This window comes from Corvus kubaryi, unplaced genomic scaffold (genome assembly GCF_017639235.1).
Source record: "Corvus kubaryi isolate FWS band 111438036 unplaced genomic scaffold, C.kubaryi_AGA036_p1.0 37398, whole genome shotgun sequence".
Taxonomy (NCBI): Eukaryota; Metazoa; Chordata; class Aves; order Passeriformes; family Corvidae; genus Corvus; species Corvus kubaryi.
The window spans coordinates 19677552-19683551 of NW_024581137.1; positions in this window are offsets into that span (position 1 = coordinate 19677552).

The following is a 6000-nucleotide window of genomic DNA, read 5'->3' on the forward strand; positions in this document are numbered from 1 at the left end:
ATGGGATTTACTCAGTTTTGCTCCATATTTAGGCTTGCTGTAGCTCCATTACTGTCTTTTGTCTGCCTCCATCTCTATTGATGCAATGTAAGCAAATACAGATAGTTTTTAGTTGAAAGTTTGCCTTAGAAATGGAATCTGTAGTCAGTTACAGTCTGAATCTTTACAGACAATGAAGACATGCACATTTTTTGTATATATATATCTATGTGTATATGTAAGTAATATATATACATGATTTTTTAAAGTTAGTATAGTTGAAAACTTAGCAGTCTAATTCAAGAATCATTAGTCTAGATCTCTTGCAGGAAAAAAGAATAATAATGCAGTTAATTTTCTTTACAAACACTTTTTAGCTTCTCCCCGTTTGGGGCAGTTATGCTAACCCTTCCACTGCTCCTTAGTGTCTTAAGGTCAGTGGTTTGGTTCTGGTGGGGTTGTCAACTGTTGTAGTCCTGTGCTAGGAAGAATAGGATGTTCATGTTGATGGCTCCATCTTCTTGGACTATGATCCACCATTCGAGATCATTTTTCTACATTTGCTAACACACTTTTACTCCTTTGCCTTTTGTTTTTTGGTTTGCAGCTCCACGAGACATCTGGATTTATGGTATGTATGGTGCATTTTTACCTGTACTGGATACTGTTTCTTTGTTCTCTTAGATACCTTTAACCCCAGTTTTGTCCAGGTCTGCATTTTGTTGCTGATCATGGCTGAGTTGTTTATATTTACTAGTGCCGAGTCTGTGCCTCATCTCTTACCATCCCATAGCTGAATTCCTCTATACCACATCCTGTGTTTTAAGGAACAGATCTCTTAAGGCCCCTGCTGTCAAACCAGGCCGGTATCTCTTCATACTACATCCTTATGTTAGTCTTGTAAGTATCTCCTTATACATTGAGTAACCACTTTTTACAGCTATCTGCGTAAAACCATCCTTATTCAAAGATAAATCAAAGTAAAAAAAAAATTAGAGGTATTGAACTAGTCAGTTGGAGAAATCACAAACACAACTGTTCCAATTGAAACAAAGATATATTCAGAAAAAGCACAGCTGACAAGCCTCAGGACTTGTAAAGCCTTGTGAATTCAGCACAGTTTATGGCCTAATGGTGGTAGTGGTACTGCTGTATTGCAGAACTGTAAGATTGAAGCTTCCAAAACTTTTAAAAATGCACTGGCTCTTGTTCTTGTACCCTGTGTACTGCTCTTAATGCCCTCAAAAGGTACAAGTCTTTAACATCGTGGCAATATTCCTATGTGTCAGAAAAGAAGGAAGATCTTGTTGCTGAAGTATGGTGTCTGTGGTATGTTGTGTGATCAGCAGTACTTGTTTAAAGAGGTCTAATGTTTCCAAGCTTGCCAAAATGGTGAATTGCTGTTGCCAAGTGTGTGACCATGTGGCTGAACAAGTGGTCAGATAGCTGTCCTTCAGAGCAGCAAGCAGTGCCGCAGCAGGATAAAAAGGAACAGGTGAAAACAGGAGATGGACCACATAAGAGAGAAAATTACTCTCTTTGCCAAAGACGTGGTCTGAATACAGAGGACTCACTGCCTCTGCATCTGATGCAGCCTATGCTGCAGTGCTGATGGATGAGAAGAGACCACTGACTTTGTTAACTGAGCAGAACATGCTCTGTGGTGTTCCAGCAGTCTGTGGGCATCTTGGATCCTTGATAGCAGGGCTCCACAAGGAACAGTTTGGTTATTACTGATAATTATACTGATAATAGCTGCTGAAAAGATCATGACTATGAGGATACACTATTGGAGAGTGGGATGTCAGACAATTTGCTCCCTGAGCTTGCTTGTGGTTTTCTTATCTTTTCTACCAGGTCCTCAGGCAGCAAAGGGATGGAGTTGTTCCACAGAGTACCTTCCTGGGTGTAATATGTATAGATTCTACAAATACATGCATAAAAGAAGTGAAATAGTAAATAGAACCATTGAAACAATTTTTATTGACATTATTTAGGAAGGTTTTAAAATTTTGTTTTAATTAGCAGTATCGGAATCGAAGTTTTGCATTCCTCTGGCTTGATAATGACAATTAATTCTTTACCTTTTCTTAGGCAGGTCATGATACAATGGTATTATACAAGATGATTTATGTTAGCAGAACATGTCAGCTTGATGTAGTGGGTCTGACACTGTGGCCCACAGCCAATGACACAGCATATGCCTGAAGGGTTACATATCTACTATCAGTTGTGATCCTTTGTAATCCGGTTGCAGCCAATGAAAATAGACTGTGGACAGCAATGTGCCAAGCAGAAGCAGGACTGACCAATGTTTCACCTGTTGGCAGTGTTGGTATGAATGGTCCTCTTCTGAAGACCTGTAGGAGCCAGCAGGAGCTGGCCCAGAGGCTTTTGTAAAACTCGTAAAACTCAATGCAATCTCTTAGTCCTAAATTATGTTGTGCTGAATGGATCACTTCTGCAATTAGGTTTATATTGCAGAGAGTAGGCATTAAATAAATGGGTGAGGTGTAGCACTCTGTAACTGCAGACAGCTATTTTTAAAGATGTCTTCAGTGAGCTCTAAATTAAGGTTGACCTATTCGTCATCTTCATTTCTTTGAGACAGACATTTACCATGCTCCTTTACATACAGTTTGAATACCCTCTCTGAATAAGGAAGCCTGGCAGTCCATTGGAGCTTTGCCTTGAGTGACCTGCCCACTGACTTTCAGAAAGATTAAATGATGATACAATATAGTGATTTTTTTATTGAAAAATAATTATAGAATGGATGGAAATAGATGTTCCTGACATGAAGGAGTAATGGACAAGGAAAAATGTCATGTTCCAGTTAATCAACAGTGAACTAACTTCTCATAGTCCTGTTCTAAGTAAGAAGTCACTGCTGCAAGAGAGGCTGGGTGGAAATCAGTGGCACAAACCATTTTTTCACCACTAGAAAAGTCACTTTGTGTTCAGATTTCACTAGGTGAAACTGAGTGTACTTGACAGAGCAGAAGTTTGGGATAACTACTGAAAAGGTTCAGTAAACTCAAAACACAACAATAGTAATTGAGCACTGTTCTGCTGAAATCACTATACATTGTGGAGTATTTGAATATCTGATCAGGCTACTTCTCTACAATTTCATTTGTTGAGACGTGTAACTGCCCATACGCACAAAATAGGTATTATAAGCATTTCTAAGAATGAGTTGCCTCCCTCATGCATTTTCTGAATCACATGGCCTTTGCATTGGTGCATATAGCACTGAGGTCACACAGAGAAGATCAAGGTATATTGCTATAGAACCTGGGGATCAGCAAATTCCTACAAGGGAGGAACTCTTGCAGCTTTTTCTTACCAATGTAACTTAGAAAACCAGATAATGTGGTTGGAATATAGAGCTAGAACAGCAAAAAAACCAGCATACTGATACTATCCTGGTGAGTACTCAGGCAGCTTTGTTGAAGCTGCCACTATAGAAGCATTTTGGAAGCTGACTGTGCCCTAATGCAGGATGCCTGGAAAGTATGTATAGGTTCTAATCAAATTAAGTTTTCTTAGAATTAGTAGCAGGAAAAAGATAATCTCAACATAACCAAAGCTATGCGCAGCTTGTCAATTTTTAACCTTTTTATCACCTTCTGTTTCAATTGCTTCATGTATTCCTGCTTGTTTTTGTCAGCCTATGAAGATAGTATACGTCTATGTAGGGGAGAGATTAATTTCCTCAGGCTATTTTTCAAGATTTGTTATTTGATTTTGTGTATTCCGCTGTAGCTGCACTGTTCTTTTGTATACCTCAGAAAGATCTAGAAGATATTCTTAGTTCTTCAGCCAAGCATGCTTGGCAACAAGCTTCATCTTTTTGTTTAAAAATGAAGAGGGTTACCCATCTTTTTTGAAGTGCGATTGTTACCCCTCTCTGGTCTCATTTCTATTTATCAAGACTGCACATTGCAAATGTTCACTGTTTACTCTTTCAAAGAGACAAGCTGAATGCACTGCATTCAAATAAACTTTAAAAAATATTGAAGGGTATCCTAAAACATGTTTCAACATAATCTGTAAAAGAAAGCCCAGGGAATTTTGTACTGAATTTCTGTAATCATCACTGCAGCAGATACTGCTGTTTTTTTCCTAAAGCAAATTCTATCTATCTTCTTCACTAAAATGTGTTAAGTGCTTGACAGTAATTATTCTATGTTTGCTTCATTAGCAAGTTAAATATTAAGGCTTAAATACCCTTAATGGTAGGGACTGACGTCCTGTAGCTTTGGCTCATTTGTATGTTTTAAAAACCCTTCAGATTTGTTGGTGTTTCAATACTAGTCTTTCATATCTAAGGAGTTTTTGTTCCATTTTTTTCCATTCAGTTTTAGAGGGAGGTGAAGGTTATTACTGTGTGTCACTTGGGACAAAGTAAACGGAGGAGGAGGAAAGAATTGTAGTAAATGTTTTGAAATTTCATTATTACATTGGAGAGTTTTGTTTAGATGAGTTAAGGCAGCTGTATTTTTGTAATGTATCAGAGGATTTACTAGTAATTTGCATTTCTGTACAGCTTTCAATTTAAGGGTCTGAAGTGCTTTACGGACATCGATTAACTGAATCTTTTAGCACCCAAACTAGGTAAAGATTAAGATCCTCGTCTTACAGATGCAAAAGCTGTACAGAGGTAGAGGAGCTAGCAATAGCTTTACCCATGAAGCAGAACTCTGGTGGAAGGTTTTGTTGAGTGAAACAGCACCTGTTAGGGATGAGAACAGCAAGTTCTTGAGAATTGTTGTAGACCTATTTCACTTTGAGCTGTAAGATCAAAGTTTCTTGAAATTTTTACTTGCAGTTTAGCAATTACATCCTTTCTTCTCTCAAAAAGAAGTTTTTACATCTTCTTGCTATCTTACACTGAAGTATATTCTTACAATTACTCACTTGTTTGAAAAAAGAAGCTTATCTATGTGTTCCTGAAGAGATCAAATCCCATTTCCATGAGCTTGGCTCACTTTCTGGTCCTGCTACTTACACCCAGGTTGATAATTTATTTAAAAAATAAAATCTGGAAGCAGAAATGTAGTGATATAAAGCTGCCTTCTGACCTCATTCCTAGCTGCTTTTGACGCAGCTGATTGCATGGATGTCCTAGTACTGCCACTAGGAAACTTAAGAAGGAAACCACCAAAAGGGCGGAAACTGGAGTGGTGAATGAGGATGTGCAGATTCATTTTTGCAGAAAAGGTCTCAAGCTGAACATGAGCCAGCAGTGTGCCCTTGTGGCATAGAAGGTGCATGGGATCCTGGGCTGCATTATGAGGAGTTTTGACAGCAGGTCAAGGAAGGTGATCCTTCCCCTCTGCTCAGCACTACTGAGGTCATACCTGGAATGCTGTGTCCAGTGCTGGGCTCCCAGTAACAGAGAGACATGGACGTTCTGGAGAGAGCCCAACAAAGAGAGTCAGACAAAGGGCCCCAAAGATGATGAAAGGACAGGAACATCTCACATGGGACAAAAGGCTGAGGGAGCTGGGGCTGTCCACATGTGGAAGAGGAGGATGAGGAGGATCTTATCAAAGTATATAAATATCTGAAGGGAAGGTGCAAAGAGGACAAAACCAGGCTCTTTTCAGTGGTGCCCAGTGTCAGGACCAATGGCAGTGGGCACAAATATGAAAACCGGGAGTCTGCCTGAACACATTTTCACTGTGCGGGTGACTGAACACTGACATAGGTTTTCCAGGGAGGTTGTGGATTCTCCATTCTTGGAGCTATTCAAAAAGCCTCTGGATGTGGTCCAGGGTACTGAGCTCTAGGTGGCCCTGCTTGAGCAAGGTGCTCGGGCCAGATGACCTGCAGACATCCCTTCCACCCTCAGCCATTCTGTAGTTCTGTGAATTTCCATTACGAGCTTAAAGCTGATCTGCAAAACCCAGAAGTTTAGAACTGGGCTGCAAAAGTCAGTTTCTAATCACTGCTGTGGATGTCAGAATTTCCAGTTATAATCACAGATTTTTCTAAACATGATAGTCATGAAGG